This window comes from Dendrobates tinctorius, unplaced genomic scaffold (genome assembly GCF_039654945.1).
Source record: "Dendrobates tinctorius isolate UK_male_01 unplaced genomic scaffold, ASM3965494v1 ptg000171l, whole genome shotgun sequence".
Taxonomy (NCBI): domain Eukaryota; kingdom Metazoa; phylum Chordata; class Amphibia; order Anura; family Dendrobatidae; genus Dendrobates; species Dendrobates tinctorius.
Window position 1 is genome coordinate 970097 of NW_027361838.1, and position 18546 is coordinate 988642.

Here is an 18546-nt window from a genome sequence, read left to right on the forward strand (position 1 = left end):
AGAGAGAGGGTGGGATGAGGAGGTGGTGTGGGAGTGGGAGACACTGAATGTGCGGTTGGAAAGGTATGATGAGATTCAGGATAGGGCAAGGCCTTTGATGCCAAAGGAGGAGAGGATCTGTAGTAGGAGGCAGTGGTCAACTGTGTCGAATGCAGGTCTAGAAGCAGGAGTATAGAGTATTGTCCATTTGATTGATGTTTCTAATGAGGTATATATTTTTTCTTTGTTTTATATATCTACAGTTAATAAAGACTCTCTTAATATTTTCCCTACTTGTTCTCTTATTTCTTCTAACTTGGTCTGATTATATCCCTTTTGGACAAACTTGTTCATAATTTTTTTGTGATTCTTCATGGTAATCTTCCCATTTTGTACAATTCTCATCAGTTGTCCCTTTAGGATATTTCCAGCCATATTGGCAAGTGGCAGCTATCTCTGTGGATCTAACTGTTGCTATTAGTTGGCTCACTATATGTTTTAGTAGCTATATTTCCCTTATCTATAATAAAGTGATATGTATAACATGTATGTTTGCTGTTATTTTGTCTGCGATTATATCCTCTTTCAGTAAGCCATTTCAGAGTCTGACTACTCCAACTGTAAAGAACCCTTTCCTAATTCAATGCTGAAATTACTTTTCTTCTAGGTCTTTGTAAGGTCCTTGGAAGGAATAAATCATAAGGTAATTCTTTGTAATAATAACCACACATGTTTATGTATGTACTAGCTGAAGAGCCCGGCATTGCCGTGGTTAGTTATAACAAATTATAATGATTATATTGCACATAAAAACATTTCACATCATATATTCAACACTACAGATTTGCAACACAAATTAGCTAAACGATTACCCAAGTATTGATAGTATTTTATTTTCAACTCATTCAAGAGTCTTTTGATAAACAACATGTTTGGTTTTTCCTTTCGGTGCAAAGATGAACAGATTTTTGGCAGTTCCAACTCTTGAACAGATCACATAAAGTTGACCATGAGAAAAGCATGGAGATTGCAATTCGATCCCTACTACTTAAATCGATCCCTACTACTTTCAAGGACTGTCCCTGAGCATTGTTAATGGACATTGCAAATAGCAGTTGAACTGGAAACTGGAGGCGTTTAAAATCAAAAAACAAATCAGATGGAATGAGTGGAATTCTTGGAATGAAAATGTCCTCTCCTTTGGCACATCCAGTTTCTGAGCTGTGTATCTAACCCTATCCTGTGTGATAATGTCTGCTGAGTTGTGTTCCTAATCCTCTCCTATGTGATACTTTCTGCAGAGCTGTGTATCTAATCCTATCGTGTGTTACTGACTGCTCAGCCGTGTATCTAATCCTATCCTGTGTGATACTGACTGCTGAGCAGTGTATCTAATCCTATCCTGTGTGATACCGCCTGCTGAGCCGTGTATCTAACCCTATCCTGTGTGATACTGACTGGTGAGCCGTGTACCTAATCCTATCATGTGATACTGACTGCTCAGCCGTGTATCTAATCCTATCCGGTGTGATACTGACTGCTGAGCCATGTATATAATCCTATCCTGTGTGATACTGACTGCTGAGCCCTGTATCTAATCCTATTCTGTGTGATACTGTCTGCTGAGCCGTGTATCTAATACTATTCTGTGTGATACTGTGTGCTGAGCTGTGTATCTAATCCTATCCTGTGTGATACTGTCTGCTGAGCCGTGTATCTAATCCTATCCTGTGTGATACTGACTGCTGAGCTGTGTATCTAATCCTATCCTGTGTGATACTGACTGCTGAGCCGTGTATCTAATCCTATCCTGTGTGATACTGGGCTCCCCCTGCAGTCTGTGTCAGAGTGTGGTCTCTGTTGGCACAGTAATAAATTGTGTTATTTCCAGCTTTACAGAAGGACGATAACACCATAGAAATGATAAGAATAATAGGCCTCAGTTAGCAACCAATCACAGCTCATTTTTCATCTTTTAAACAGCTCTGGGACAGCGTGGCGAGTTTTGAGTGGCGACTTTTGTGTTTCGACTTTTATGTGGCGAGGTTGGTGTATGTGTTGTGAAATGTGTGCTGAGGATGGTATATGTGTTGAAGCGCGTGGTAGTGTGTGGCGCATTTTGCGTGTGTGTTCATATCCCCGTGTGTGGTGAGTATCCTATGTCAGGGCCCCACCTTAACAACTGTACGGTATATACTCTTTGGCACCATCGCTCTCATTCTTTAAGTCCCCCTTGTTCACATCTGGCAGCTGTCAACTTGCCTCCAACACTTTTCCTTTCACTTTTTCCCCATTATGTAGATAGGGGCAAAATTGTTTGGTGAATTGGAACGCATGGGGTTAAAATTTCGCCTCACAACATAGCCTATGACGCTCTCGGGGTCCAGATGTGTGACTGTGCAACATTTTGTGGCTGTAGCTACGACAGTGCAGATGCCAATCCCGGACATACACACATACATACATACACTTTTTCCCCATTATGTACCTAGGGGCAAAATTGTTTGGTGAATTGGAATGCGCGGGGTTAAAATTTCGCCTCACAACATAGCCTATGACGCTCTCGGGGTCCAGACGTGTGACTGCAAAATTTTGTGGCTGTAGCTGCGACGGTGCACATGCCAGTCCCGGACATACACACATACATACATACAAACATACACACACACACACATACATTGAGCTTTATATATTAGATCTGTAGCCAACTTGCATTGCACCTCAGCCAAGAAGTTATGCTGTTTTGAGAGATGTCTGTCACAGATGTGTGAGACTACAGACTGTTGCACTGCATCTAGCTGCAGAAGGTCTCAGCAGTTGGCTTTGCAGACTCTGTCCTAGTCCTTATGACTTTAGGACCTAGTGGCAACCTCCCCCGGCTCTAGTTGACACACCTGGACCGGGGAGTTTATAACTCCCAGCTTGCTGCTGGGAGTTTCCAGTGATATTTCCATCTCTATTTCCTTGTTGAGGCTTGGAGCTACATCTGTGTTTCTCTCTGAGTCTGCTCAAGCTAAGTGTTCCCCTTGTTTGTGTATCCCATCTGTCTTTAGTTGTAGTAGGGATTGACTATTGCTTATCCTGTCCTTCCCTATCCAGGGCTTATCGTCAGGGTCAGGCAGGGGTTAGGTAGCCTTCTCAGAGAAAGGTGCGGAACCTATATAGGGATGCTTAGGGCAGACAAGGTGACATTAGATCTGCCTAGGAGTCTCCACTCCTCCCTTCCCTAGTGTTGGGTTCCCTTTCCCGTATCCCTTCATGTTGCACTTAGTCTTTCCTACACTGTGCATGCCATTATCACCAGCCGTGCATATTTAAGGAAAAAAATCTGACACATGGTTTTATTTGTGTATGATTTTTTTCCCTTGGGTGTGTTTTTTTTTCTCTCTTGGTATGGATCCGGTTGTAGAACTTACAGAACAGCTGCTCTGTCTGTCTCTGTAGGTGAATGACCTCCGCTATGACGTTCAGCGGCTGCAGGTCGCTGATGTTGGGGTCTCTGCAGGTAGGCCTGTCCAGCCTGAACCCAAGGTTGCCCTCCCAGAAAGATTTTCCAGAGGAAGGGACAAGTTTTTTGCATTTAAGGAAGCTTGCAAACTTGATTTTAAGCTGTCATTACTCCTACGTAAATTAAAAGCAACGATTGGGTATTGTGATCTCTCTGCTACAGGGATATCCACAGTCCAGGGTGTTCTCTTTGCCACAGGATTCGGTTTGTCTCCAGTCAGGGGAGGAATTTTTTGGGGCTCTTGCCCTTATCTATGATGACCCTGACCGAGTCTCCTTGGCTGAGTCAAGGTTGTGTCACCTTCAGCAGGGAAATCATTCAGTGGAGACGTATAGCTCCGAATTCCGCAGGTATTCAACTAATACTAAGTGGAGTGACCATGCTCTCAGAAGCCAATTTCTTCAGGATTTCACTGAAAGGTTGAAGGATGCTTTGGCAGTGAACGAAGCCCCAGAGCCCTTGGAAGCCACTATGCCTTTGTCTATTCATGTGGATAGACGCCTTCTGGATAGGTGAATAAGACCACCTTCTCCTTAGCCTCTTTTTGGAGTATTGCCCCTTTGCCAGGGGAGCAGTCTAGTGGTAAACCAGTACTGCAGAGGGCAGAGGAACCCATGCAGTTAGGGGGTGCCTCCACATCGGACATTTCACAGGAGGTTCGCAAGAAAAAGGGGGGGTGTTTTTTTGTGGAAAAAGGGACATATTATTGGGGCCTGTCCTTTGATGCCTAAAAAAAGGGAGACTCGTTTAACCCTTGGTAGTCTGGAGTTAAATGAACAAGGGGTGCATTTTTCATCAACCTGTACTTCCCGTTTTGTCCTGCCAGCAGAGGGGGTGCTGGAGAGCAAAACCAAGGAGACTTCTGGTGTTTATTGACAGTGGAGCTGCAGTCAACATGGTTGATGCTGAGTTTGCCAGAAGTCAAGGGCTGGTTTGCTGTGCTTTAGCTAAGCTCATTTCCATCTTCGCCATTGACTCAGCGCCACTTGCACAGAAAGCTTTCACTCACATTGTACGTAAAGTAGGACTGAGGATGGGGTCGGTTCATTGTGAAATAATTCCTTGCTATGTCCTGGATGGTCTCCCCACTCCAATTGTATTGGGCAGAGGCGTAGCTAGGGTTTTCGTTCAGGGGGGGCAAAACTTCTGAGTGGGCCCCTAACTAGGTAACTTTGATTACAACTCGGTGATGCACCCTAATAGTGGATGTAGGAGATGACTGCGCTGTTACTGAAAATAATCCCTATATAAAGACCAATATTGATATTACCGCCATATGGTTAGTGGTAAATACCAGTCCTACACAACATATGTGATTACTGCACAGCTATAGTTGGTGTCTTACCGCTGACGATCTTTCTGATGGAATCGTTCACTTTTCACATCTTTTCCATCTGGCCCAGACCAACAATGACAATTCTCCAGCCAGGACTCTGCTACAGAGAATACAACAACACGTTTCACTTCTCACATTCCAGCTCCATCACCATGTATCCCCAACCTGCACAAACCCCTCATCCTGCTTATACCCCAATGCTGAGCCGCTGCTGCAGTATGTGTCCCTATTATTGCACTTGATACCCCAATGCTTAGCTGCTGCTGTCGTATGTGTCCCTATTACTGCATCTGATACCCCAATGCTGAGCCGCTGCTGCCGTACGTGTCCCTATTACTGCACCTGATACCCCAATGCTGAGCCGCTGCTTCCGTATGTGTCCCTATCACTGCACCTGATACCCCAATGCTGAGCCGCTGCTGCCGTATGTGTCCCTATCACTGCACCTGATACCCCAATATTGAGTCACTGCTGCTGTATGTGTCCCTATTACTGCACCTAATACCCCAATACTCAGCCGCTGCTGCCGTATATGTCCCTATTACTGCACCTGATACCCAAATCCTGAGCCGCTGCTGCCGTATGTGTCCCTATTACTGCACCTGATACCCCAATGCTGAGCCACTGCTGCCGCGTGTGTACCTATTACTGCACCTGATACCCCAATGCTCAGCCACTGCTGCTGCATGTGTCCCTATTACTGCACTTGATACCCCAATGCTGAGCCGCTGCTGCCGCATGTGCCCCTATTACTGCACCTGATACCCCAATGCTGAGCCACTGCTGCTGTATGTGTCCCTATTACTGCACTTGATACCCCAATGCTGAGCCGCTGCTGCCGTATGAGTCCCTATTACTGCACCTAATACCCCAATGCTCAGCCGCTGCTGCCGCATGTACCCCTATTACTGCACTTGATAGCCCAATCCTGAGCCACTGCTGCCGTATGTGTCCCTATTACTGCCCCTGATACCCCAATACTGAGCCGCTGCTGCTGTATGTGTCCCTATTACTGCACCTGATACCGCAATGCTGAGCCGCTGCTGCCGTATGTGTCCCTATTACTGCACCTGATACCGCAATGCTGAGCCGCTGCTGCCGTATGTGTCCCTATTACTGCACCTGATACCCCAATGATGAGCCGCTGCTGCCGTATATGTCCCTATTACTGCACCTGATACCCCAATGCTGAGCCGCTGCTGCCGTATGTGTCCCTATTACTGCACCTGATACCTCAATGCTGAGTTGCTGCTGCCGTATGTGTCCTTATTACTGCACCTGATACCCCAATGCTGAGCCGCTGCTGCCGTATGTGTCCCTATCACTTCACCTGATACCCCAATGCTGAGCAGCTGCTGCCACAAGTGTCCCTATTACTGCACTTGATACCCTAATGCTGAGTCACTGCTGCCGTATGAGTCCCTATTACTGCACCTAATACCCCAATGCTCAGCCGCTGCTGCCGCATGTACCCCTATTACTGCACTTGATAGCCCAATGCTGAGCCACTGCTGCCGTATGTGTCCCTATTCCTGCCCCTGATACCCCAAAACTGAGCCACTGCTGCTGTATGTGTCCCTATTACTACACCTGATACCCCAATGCTGAGCCGCTGCTGCCGTATGAGTCACTATTACTGCACCTAATACCCCAATGCTGAGCCGCTGCTGCCGTATGAGTCCCTATTATTGCACCTGATACCCCAATGTTGAGCAGCTGCTGCCACATGTGTCCCTATTACTGCACCTGATACCCCAATGCTGAGTCACTGCTGCCGTATGTGTCCCTATTACTGCACCTGATACCCCAATGCTGAGCCGCTGCTGCCATATGTGTCCCTATGTGGCAGTGAACGAAGCCCCAGAGCCCTTGGAAGCCACTATGCCTTTGTCTATTCATGTGGATAGACGCCTTCTGGATAGGTGAGTAAGACCACCTTCTCCTTAGCCTCTTTTTGGAGTATTGCCCCTTTGCCAGGGGAGCAGTCTAGTGGTAAACCAGTACTGCAGAGGGCAGAGGAACCCATGCAGTTAGGGGGTGCCTCCACATCGGACACTTCACAGGAGGTTCGCAAGAAAAAGGGGGGGTGTTTTTTTGTGGAAAAAAGGGACATATTATTGGGGCCTGTCCTTTGATGCCTAAACAAAGGGAGACTCGTTTAACCCTTGGTAGTCTGGAGTTAAATGAACAAGGGGTGCATTTTTTATCAACCTGTACTTCCCGTTTTGTCCTGCCAGCAGAGGGGGTGCTGGAGAGCAAAACCAAGGAGACTTCTGGTGTTTATTGACAGTGGAGCTGCAGTCAACATGGTTGATGCTGAGTTTGCCAGAAGTCAAGGGCTGGTTTGCTGTGCTTTAGCTAAGCCCATTTCCATCTTCGCCATTGACTCAGCGCCACTTGCACAGAAAGCTTTCACTCACATTGTACGTAAAGTAGGACTGAGGATGGGGTCGGTTCATTGTGAAATAATTCCTTGCTATGTCCTGGATGGTCTCCCCACTCCAATTGTATTGGGCAGAGGCGTAGCTAGGGTTTTCGTTCAGGGGGGGCAAAACTTCTGAGTGGGCCCCTAACTAGGTAACTTTGATTACAACTCGGTGATGCACCCTAATAGTGGATGTAGGAGATGACTGCGCTGTTACTGAAAATAATCCCTATATAAAGACCAATATTGATATTACCGCCATATGGTTAGTGGTAAATACCAGTCCTACACAACATATGTGATTACTGCACAGCTATAGTTGGTGTCTTACCGCTGACGATCTTTCTGATGGAATCGTTCACTTTTCACATCTTTTCCATCTGGCCCAGACCAACAATGACAATTCTCCAGCCAGGACTCTGCTACAGAGAATACAACAACACGTTTCACTTCTCACATTCCAGCTCCATCACCATGTATCCCCAACCTGCACAAACCCCTCATCCTGCTTATACCCCAATGCTGAGCCGCTGCTGCAGTATGTGTCCCTATTATTGGACTTGATACCCCAATGCTTAGCTGCTGCTGTCGTATGTGTCCCTATTACTGCATCTGATACCCCAATGCTGAGCCGCTGCTGCCGTACGTGTCCCTATTACTGCACCTGATACCCCAATGCTGAGCCGCTGCTGCCGTATGTGTCCCTATCACTGCAACTGATACCCCAATGCTGAGCCGCTGCTGCCGTATGTGTCCCTATCACTGCACCTGATACCCCAATATTGAGTCACTGCTGCTGTATGTGTCCCTATTACTGCACCTAATACCCCAATACTCAGCCGCTGCTGCCGTATATGTCCCTATTACTGCACCTGATACCCCAATCCTGAGCCGCTGCTGCCGTATGTGTCCCTATTACTGCAACTGATACCCCAATGCTGAGCCACTGCTGCCATGTGTGTCCCTATTACTGCACCTGATACCCCAATGCTGAGCCACTGCTGCTGTATGTGTCCCTATTACTGCACCTGATACCCCAATGCTGAGCCACTGCTGCTGTATGTGTCCCTATTACTGCACCTGATACCCCAATGCTGAGCCGCTGCTGCCGCATGTGCCCCTATTACTGCACCTGATACCCCAATGCTGAGCCACTGCTGCTGTATGTGTCCCTATTACTGCACTTGATACCCCAATGCTGAGCCGCTGCTGCCGTATGAGTCCCTATTACTGCACCTAATACCCCAATGCTCAGCCGCTGCTGCCACATGTACCCCTATTACTGCACTTGATAGCCCAATGCTGAGCCACTGCTGCCGTATGTGTCCCTATTACTACCCCTGATACCCCAATACTGAGCCGCTGCTTCTGTATGTGTCCCTATTACTGCACCTGATACCCCAATGCTGAGCCGCTGCCGCCGTATGTGTCCCTATTACTGCACCTGATACCCCAATGCTGAGCCGCTGCTGCCGTATATGTCAATATTACTGCACCTGATACCCCAATGTTGAGCCGCTGCTGCCACAAGTGTCCCTATTACTGCACCTGATACCTCAATGCTGAGTTGCTGCTGCCGTATGGGTCCCTATTACTGCACCTAATACCCCAATCCTGAGCCGCTGCTGCCGTATGTGTCCCTATTACTGCACCTGATGCCCCAATGCTGAGCCACTACTGCCGTGTGTGTCCCTCTTACTGCACCTGATACCCCAAAGCTGAGCCGCTGCTGCAGCATGTGTCCCTATTACTCTACCTGATACCCCAATGCTCAGCCGCTGCTGCCGTATGTGTCCCTATTACTGCACTTGATACCCCAATGCTGAGCCGCTGCTGCCGTAAGTGCCCCTATTACTGCACTTGATACCCCAATGCTGAGCCGCTGCTGCCGTATGAGTCCCTATTACTGCACCTGATACCCCAATGCTCAGCCGCTGCTGCCGTATGTGTCCCTATTACTGCACTTGATACCCCAATGCTGAGCCACTGCTGCTGTATGTGTCCCTATTACTGCACTTTATACCCCAATGCTGAGCCGCTGCTGCCGCATGTGCCCCTATTACTGCACCTGATACCCCAATGCTGAGCCACTGCTGCTGTATGTGTCCCTATTACTGCACCTGATACCCCAATGCTGAGTCACTGCTGCCGTATGTGTCCCTATTACTGCACCTGATACCCCAATGCTGAGCCGCTGCTGCCATATGTGTCCCTATGTGGCAGTGAACGAAGCCCCAGAGCCCTTGGAAGCCACTATGCCTTTGTCTATTCATGTGGATAGACGCCTTCTGGATAGGTGAGTAAGACCACCTTCTCCTTAGCCTCTTTTTGGAGTATTGCCCCTTTGCCAGGGGAGCAGTCTAGTGGTAAACCAGTACTGCAGAGGGCAGAGGAACCCATGCAGTTAGGGGGTGCCTCCACATCGGACACTTCACAGGAGGTTCGCAAGAAAAAGGGGGGGTGTTTTTTTGTGGAAAAAAGGGACATATTATTGGGGCCTGTCCTTTGATGCCTAAACAAAGGTAGACTCGTTTAACCCTTGGTAGTCTGGAGTTAAATGAACAAGGGGTGCATTTTTTATCAACCTGTACTTCCCGTTTTGTCCTGCCAGCAGAGGGGGTGCTGGAGAGCAAAACCAAGGAGACTTCTGGTGTTTATTGACAGTGGAGCTGCAGTCAACATGGTTGATGCTGAGTTTGCCAGAAGTCAAGGGCTGGTTTGCTGTGCTTTAGCTAAGCCCATTTCCATCTTCGCCATTGACTCAGCGCCACTTGCACAGAAAGCTTTCACTCACATTGTACGTAAAGTAGGACTGAGGATGGGGTCGGTTCATTGAGAAATAATTCCTTGCTATGTCCTGGATGGTCTCCCCACTCCAATTGTATTGGGCAGAGGCGTAGCTAGGGTTTTCGTTCAGGGGGGGCAAAACTTCTGAGTGGGCCCCTAACTAGGTAACTTTGATTACAACTCGGTGATGCACCCTAATAGTGGATGTAGGAGATGACTGCGCTGTTACTGAAAATAATCCCTATATAAAGACCAATATTGATATTACCGCCATATGGTTAGTGGTAAATACCAGTCCTACACAACATATGTGATTACTGCACAGCTATAGTTGGTGTCTTACCGCTGACGATCTTTCTGATGGAATCGTTCACTTTTCACATCTTTTCCATCTGGCCCAGACCAACAATGACAATTCTCCAGCCAGGACTCTGCTACAGAGAATACAACAACACGTTTCACTTCTCACATTCCAGCTCCATCACCATGTATCCCCAACCTGCACAAACCCCTCATCCTGCTTATACCCCAATGCTGAGCCGCTGCTGCAGTATGTGTCCCTATTATTGGACTTGATACCCCAATGCTTAGCTGCTGCTGTCGTATGTGTCCCTATTACTGCATCTGATACCCCAATGCTGAGCCGCTGCTGCCGTACGTGTCCCTATTACTGCACCTGATACCCCAATGCTGAGCCGCTGCTGCCGTATGTGTCCCTATCACTGCAACTGATACCCCAATGCTGAGCCGCTGCTGCCGTATGTGTCCCTATCACTGCACCTGATACCCCAATATTGAGACACTGCTGCTGTATGTGTCCCTATTACTGCACCTAATACCCCAATACTCAGCCGCTGCTGCCGTATATGTCCCTATTACTGCACCTGATACCCCAATCCTGAGCCGCTGCTGCCGTATGTGTCCCTATTACTGCAACTGATACCCCAATGCTGAGCCACTGCTGCCATGTGTGTCCCTATTACTGCACCTGATACCCCAATGCTGAGCAACTGCTGCCGTATGTGTCCCTATTACTGCACCTGACACCCCAATGCTGAGCCGCTGCTGCCGCGTGTGTACTTATTACTGCACCTGATACCCCAATGCTGAGCCACTGCTGCTGTATGTGTCCCTATTACTGCACCTGATACCCCAATGCTGAGCCACTGCTGCTGTATGTGTCCCTATTACTGCACCTGATACCCCAATGCTGAGCCGCTGCTGCCGCATGTGCCCCTATTACTGCACCTGATACCCCAATGCTGAGCCACTGCTGCTGTATGTGTCCCTATTACTGCACTTGATACCCCAAAGCTGAGCCGCTGCTGCAGCATGTGTCCCTATTACTCTACCTGATACCCCAATGCTCAGCCGCTGCTGCCGTATGTGTCCCTATTACTGCACTTGATACCCCAATGCTGAGCCGCTGCTGCCGTAAGTGCCCCTATTACTGCACTTGATACCCCAATGCTGAGCCGCTGCTGCCGTATGAGTCCCTATTACTGCACCTGATACCCCAATGCTCAGCCGCTGCTGCCGTATGTGTCCCTATTACTGCACTTGATACCCCAATGCTGAGCCACTGCTGCTGTATGTGTCCCTATTACTGCACTTTATACCCCAATGCTGAGCCGCTGCTGCCGCATGTGCCCCTATTACTGCACCTGATACCCCAATGCTGAGCCACTGCTGCTGTATGTGTCCCTATTACTGCACCTGATACCCCAATGCTGAGTCACTGCTGCCGTATGTGTCCCTATTACTGCACCTGATACCCCAATGCTGAGCCGCTGCTGCCATATGTGTCCCTATGTGGCAGTGAACGAAGCCCCAGAGCCCTTGGAAGCCACTATGCCTTTGTCTATTCATGTGGATAGACGCCTTCTGGATAGGTGAGTAAGACCACCTTCTCCTTAGCCTCTTTTTGGAGTATTGCCCCTTTGCCAGGGGAGCAGTCTAGTGGTAAACCAGTACTGCAGAGGGCAGAGGAACCCATGCAGTTAGGGGGTGCCTCCACATCGGACACTTCACAGGAGGTTCGCAAGAAAAAGGAGGGGTGTTTTTTTGTGGAAAAAAGGGACATATTATTGGGGCCTGTCCTTTGATGCCTAAACAAAGGTAGACTCGTTTAACCCTTGGTAGTCTGGAGTTAAATGAACAAGGGGTGCATTTTTTATCAACCTGTACTTCCCGTTTTGTCCTGCCAGCAGAGGGGGTGCTGGAGAGCAAAACCAAGGAGACTTCTGGTGTTTATTGACAGTGGAGCTGCAGTCAACATGGTTGATGCTGAGTTTGCCAGAAGTCAAGGGCTGGTTTGCTGTGCTTTAGCTAAGCCCATTTCCATCTTCGCCATTGACTCAGCGCCACTTGCACAGAAAGCTTTCACTCACATTGTACGTAAAGTAGGACTGAGGATGGGGTCGGTTCATTGAGAAATAATTCCTTGCTATGTCCTGGATGGTCTCCCCACTCCAATTGTATTGGGCAGAGGCGTAGCTAGGGTTTTCGTTCAGGGGGGGCAAAACTTCTGAGTGGGCCCCTAACTAGGTAACTTTGATTACAACTCGGTGATGCACCCTAATAGTGGATGTAGGAGATGACTGCGCTGTTACTGAAAATAATCCCTATATAAAGACCAATATTGATATTACCGCCATATGGTTAGTGGTAAATACCAGTCCTACACAACATATGTGATTACTGCACAGCTATAGTTGGTGTCTTACCGCTGACGATCTTTCTGATGGAATCGTTCACTTTTCACATCTTTTCCATCTGGCCCAGACCAACAATGACAATTCTCCAGCCAGGACTCTGCTACAGAGAATACAACAACACGTTTCACTTCTCACATTCCAGCTCCATCACCATGTATCCCCAACCTGCACAAACCCCTCATCCTGCTTATACCCCAATGCTGAGCCGCTGCTGCAGTATGTGTCCCTATTATTGGACTTGATACCCCAATGCTTAGCTGCTGCTGTCGTATGTGTCCCTATTACTGCATCTGATACCCCAATGCTGAGCCGCTGCTGCCGTACGTGTCCCTATTACTGCACCTGATACCCCAATGCTGAGCCGCTGCTGCCGTATGTGTCCCTATCACTGCAACTGATACCCCAATGCTGAGCCGCTGCTGCCGTATGTGTCCCTATCACTGCACCTGATACCCCAATATTGAGTCACTGCTGCTGTATGTGTCCCTATTACTGCACCTAATACCCCAATACTCAGCCGCTGCTGCCGTATATGTCCCTATTACTGCACCTGATACCCCAATCCTGAGCCGCTGCTGCCGTATGTGTCCCTATTACTGCAACTGATACCCCAATGCTGAGCCACTGCTGCCATGTGTGTCCCTATTACTGCACCTGATACCCCAATGCTGAGCAACTGCTGCCGTATGTGTCCCTATTATTGCACCTGACACCCCAATGCTGAGCCGCTGCTGCCGCGTGTGTACTTATTACTGCACCTGATACCCCAATGCTGAGCCACTGCTGCTGTATGTGTCCCTATTACTGCACTTGATACCCCAATGCTGAGCCGCTGCTGCCGCATGTGCCCCTATTACTGCACCTGATACCCCAATGCTGAGCCACTGCTGCTGTATGTGTCCCTATTACTGCACTTGATACCCCAATGCTGAGCCGCTGCGGCCGTATGAGTCCCTATTACTGCACCTAATACCCCAATGCTCAGCCGCTGCTGCCGCATGTACCCCTATTACTGCACTTGATAGCCCAATGCTGAGCCACTGCTGCCGTATGTGTCCCTATTACTACCCCTGATACCCCAATACTGAGCCGCTGCTGCTGTATGTGTCCCTATTACTGCACCTGATACCCCAATGCTGAGCCGCTGCTGCCGTATGTGTCCCTATTACTGCACCTGATACCCCAATGCTGAGCCGCTGCTGCCGTATATGTCAATATTACTGCACCTGATACCCCAATGTTGAGCCGCTGCTGCCACATGTGTCTCTATTACTGCACCTGATACCTCAATGCTGAGTCACTGCTGCCGAATGTGTCCCTATTACTGCACCTAATACCCCAATACTGAGCCACTGATGCCACATATGTCCCTATTACTGCACCTGATACCCCAATGCTGAGCCGCTGCTGCCGTATGTGTCCCTATTACTGCACCTGATACCTCAATGCTGAGTTGCTGCTGCCGTATGGGTACCTATTACTGCACCTGATACCCCAATGCTGAGCCGCTGCTGCTGTATGAGTCCCTATCACTGCACCTGATACCCCAATGCTGAGCTGCTGCTGCCACAAGTGTCCCTATTACTGCACTTGATACCCTAATGCTGAGTCACTGCTGCCATATGTGTCCCTATTACTGCACCTAATACCCCAATACTCAGCCCTTGCTGCCGCATATGTCCCTATTACTGCACCTAATACCCCAATCCTGAGCCGCTGCTGCCGTATGTGTCCCTATTACTGCACCTGATGCCCCAATGCTGAGCCACTACTGCCGTGTGTGTCCCTCTTACTGCACCTGATACCCCAAAGCTGAGCCGCTGCTGCAGCATGTGTCCCTATTACTCTACCTGATAACCCAATGCTCAGCCGCTGCTGCCGTATGTGTCCCTATTACTGCACTTGATACCCCAATGCTGAGCCGCTGCTGCCGTATGTGCCCCTATTACTGCACTTGATACCCCAATGCTGAGCCGCTGCTGCCGTATGAGTCCCTATTACTGCACCTGATACCCCAATGCTCAGCCGCTGCTGCCGTATGTGTCCCTATTACTGCACTTGATACCCCAATGCTGAGCCACTGCTGCTGTATGTGTCCCTATTACTGCACTTGATACCCCAATGCTGAGCCGCTGCTGCCGCATGTGCCCCTATTACTGCACCTGATACCCCAATGCTGAGCCACTGCTGCTGTATGTGTCCCTATTACTGCACTTGATACCCCAATGCTGAGCCGCTGCTGCCGTATGAGTCCCTATTACTGCACCTAATACCTCAATGCTCATCCGCTGCTGCCGCATGTACCCCTATTACTGCACTTGATAGCCCAATGCTGAGTCACTGCTGCCGTATGTGTCCCTATTACTGCCCCTGATACCCCAATACTGAGCCGCTGCTGCTGTATGTGTCCCTATTACTGCACCTGATACCCCAATGCTGAGCCGCTGCTGCCGTATGTGTCCCTATTACTGCACCTGATACCCCAATGCTGAGCCGCTGCTGCCGTATATGTCAATATTACTGCACCTGATACCCCAATGTTGAGCCGCTGCTGCCACATGTGTCTCTATTACTGCACCTGATACCTCAATGCTGAGTCACTGCTGCCGAATGTGTCCCTATTACTGCACCTAATACCCCAATACTGAGCCACTGCTGCCATATATGTCCCTATTACTGCACCTGATACCCCAATGCTGAGCCGCTGCTGCCGTATGTGTCCCTATTACTGCACCTGATACCTCAATGCTGAGTTGCTGCTGCCGTATGGGTCCCTATTACTGCACCTGATACCCCAATGCTGAGCTGCTGCTGCTGTATGAGTCCCTATCACTGCACCTGATACCCCAATGCTGAGCCGCTGCTGCCACAAGTGTCCCTATTACTGCACTTGATACCCTAATGCTGAGTCACTGCTGCCGTATGTGTCCCTATTACTGCACCTAATACCCCAATACTCAGCCCTTGCTGCCGCATATGTCCCTATTACTGCACCTGATACCCCAATCCTGAGCCGCTGCTGCCGTATGTGTCCCTATTACTGCACCTGATGCCCCAATGCTGAGCCACTACTGCCGTGTGTGTCCCTCTTACTGCACCTGATACCCCAAAGCTGAGCCGCTGCTGCAGCATGTGTCCCTATTACTCTACCTGATACCCCAATGCTCAGCCGCTGCTGCCGTATGTGTCCCTATTACTGCACCTGATACCCCAATGCTGAGCCGCTGCTGCCGTATGTGCCCCTATTACTGCACTTGATACCCCAATGCTGAGCCGCTGCTGCCGTATGAGTCCCTATTACTGCACCTGATACCCCAATGCTCAGCCGCTGCTGCCGTATGTGTCCCTATTACTGCACCTGATACCCCAATGCTGAGCCACTGCTGCTGTATGTGTCCCTATTACTGCACTTGATACCCCAATGCTGAGCTGCTGCTGCCGTATGAGTCCCTATTACTGCACCTAATACCCCAATGCTGAGCCGCTGCTGCCGTATGAGTCCCTATTACTGCACCTGATACCCCAATGTTGAGCAGCTGCTGCCACATGTGTCCCTATTACTGCACCTGATACCCCAATGCTGAGTCACTGCTGCCGTATGTGTCCCTATTACTGCACCTGATACCCCAATGCTGAGCCGCTGCTTCCATATGTGTCCCTATTACTGCACCTGATACCCCAATGCTGAGCCGCTGCTGCCGCATGTGTCCCTATTACTGCACTTGATACCCCAACACTGAGCCTCTGCTGCTATATGTGTCCCTATTACTGCACCTGATACCCCAATGCTGAGCCACTGCTGTATGTGTCCCTATTACTGCACCTGATACCCCAATGCTGAGTCACTGCTGCTGTATGTGTCCCTATTACTGCACCTGATACCCCAATGCTGAGCCTCTGCTGCTGTATGTGTCCCTATTACTGCACCTGATACCCCAATGCTGAGCCACTGCTGTATGTGTCCCTATTACTGCACCTGATACCCCAATGCTGAGTCACTGCTGCCGTATGTGTCCCTATTACTGCACCTGATACCCCAATGCTGAGCCGCTGCTGCCATATGTGTCCCTATTACTGCACCTGATACCCCAATGCTGAGCCGCTGCTGCCGCATGTGTCCCTATTACTGCACTTGATACCCCAACACTGAGCCTCTGCTGCTGTATGTGTCCCTATTACTGCACCTGATACCCCAATGCTGAGCCACTGCTGTATGTGTCCCTATTACTGCACCTGATACCCCAATGCTGAGCCACTGCCGTATGTGTCCCTATTACTGCACTTGATACCCCAATGCTGAGCCACTGCCGTATGTGTCCCTATTACTGCACTTGATACCCCAATGCTGAGCCACTGCCGTATGTGTCCCTATTACTGCACTTGATACCCCAATGCTGAGCCACTGCTGCCATGTGTCCCTATTACTGCACTTGATACCCCCAATGCTGAGCCGCTGCTGCCACATGTGTCACTATTACTGCACTTGATACCCCAATGCTGAGCCACTGCCATATGTGTCCCTATTACTGCACCTGATACCCCAATGCTGAGCCACTGCTGCCGCATGTGTCCTTATTACTGCACCTGATACCCCTATACACACACGGCTCCACTCCACACCCCGTATACACACACCAGCTCTGTTCCGTGCACCTTGTACACACGCAGCTCTGCTCCGTGCACCTTGTACACACGCATCTCTGCTCCGCGCACCTTGTACACACGCGGCTCCGCTCCGTACACCTTGTACACATGGCTCCGCTCCATACACCCCGTACACACACGGCTCCGCTCCGTACACCCCATACACACGCGGCTCCGCTCCTTCGTACACCTCATCCATGCATATCTCTGCTCCATACACCTTCTACACACACAGCTCTGCTCTATACACCTCATACACACACAGCTCTGCTACATCCACCCTGTAAACCCCTCCTGACCCCATACAGAAACTTCACCTCATCCAGCACCATGACAACCAGCACAGCAGAGTCCTGTAGTCACTGAAGCACTGAAGCCCCTGATCATGTGACCCCTGACTCCGCCCCTCCTGTGACCTCATCACAGGTCCTGTGCGCACAGAATAGCCCAGGACAACATTGCTGGCTGTGAGGTGGGGGGGCCCACTGCTGGCATTGGGGCCCCCCACCGCCTTCTCAGGGGCCCATAGCGGCCGGGCGGCAGAGTAGGGAGATTGATTCTCCCTGCTCTGCCGCAGAATGTAACTGTATGGGTGCGCTGTGCACGCCGATACAGTTAGAGAAGTGTAGCTCAGGTGGGCCCCCTCAGAGCGTGGGGCCCAGGGCCATTGCCCCCTCTGCCCCCCGGTAGCTACGTTACTGGTATTGTGCTTTCCCTGGCTGGTGAAACATAATCTGTTGGTGGATTGGCAAGCCAGGGAGGTTATTGAGTAGGGGATTTTATGCCAGGAGAACAGTTTAAATATTTCACTTTCTTCAGTCTCTACAGAAACGTTACCTGCTTTGGGCTTGAGGATGTTTTTTCTGAGAGGGGGTGTCGGGATTTGACTCCTCATCATAAAAATATGACTGTCCTGTTAATCTTGTCCCTGGAGCCAAATTGCCTAAGTCCAGACTAGTCTTTCTGGTCTGGAGAAACAAGCCATGAAGGACTTCATTGTGGAAAGTCTGGAGAAGGGACACATCAGGCCCTCATCTTTGCCCATGGCGGTAGGCTTCCTCTTTGTGAAGAAGAAAGATGGTGGTCTGCATACTGTGTTGGTTTGGAGTATTCTGTGGGTAAATTGTGTTGCTGAAAACACTGTAGGGGT